At 34.6% G+C, this 355-nt stretch overlaps 1 long non-coding RNA gene across 1 annotated transcript; it reads right to left on the bottom strand.

Moving 5' to 3' along the window:
* Window positions 1–5: 5 nt before the first annotated feature.
* Window positions 6–284, bottom strand: LOC110034202. The gene is made up of 2 exons (XR_002295031.1): window positions 222–284; window positions 6–150 (listed from the first exon to the last, which is right to left on the bottom strand). It is a non-coding gene; the product is annotated as an uncharacterized LOC110034202 (long non-coding RNA).
* Between the last annotated feature and the right edge of the window lie 71 nt (window positions 285–355).

Genomic DNA, 355 nt, shown 5'->3' with positions numbered 1-355 from the left:
GATGGGTTGGCGAGAAGGATTGTGAGGGATGCGGCGAAGAGAAGGGACTTAATCATTGAGGAGAAAACCATGGTTGGTTAATAGGGAGGTTTTCTTGTATGGTTCAGATTGCTGTGGGCTGAAGTCTCAATTTATAGAGCTTTGGCGTATCTGGAAAATTAAATAAAGTAAAAATATTAAATGTATATGATATAATCGACAATGTTTAAAGTGAAACGTACCAAGTAAAAGAAAATCATGTCGAATCCAGCACATGATTTTTGTACACAAGTATTTTTTTTTTCCTTCTATTTTTTTATTTTTCGGAGAGCCGCGTCTCACTACTGTGCCTACATTTTTATTTATTTGATTTATT

Source organism: Phalaenopsis equestris, unplaced genomic scaffold (assembly GCF_001263595.1).
Source record: "Phalaenopsis equestris unplaced genomic scaffold, ASM126359v1 Scaffold171270, whole genome shotgun sequence".
Lineage (NCBI taxonomy): Eukaryota > Viridiplantae > Streptophyta > Magnoliopsida > Asparagales > Orchidaceae > Phalaenopsis > Phalaenopsis equestris.
The sequence above is the reverse complement of the archived record's forward strand: the minus strand, read 5'-3'. Positions and strand labels throughout refer to the sequence as shown.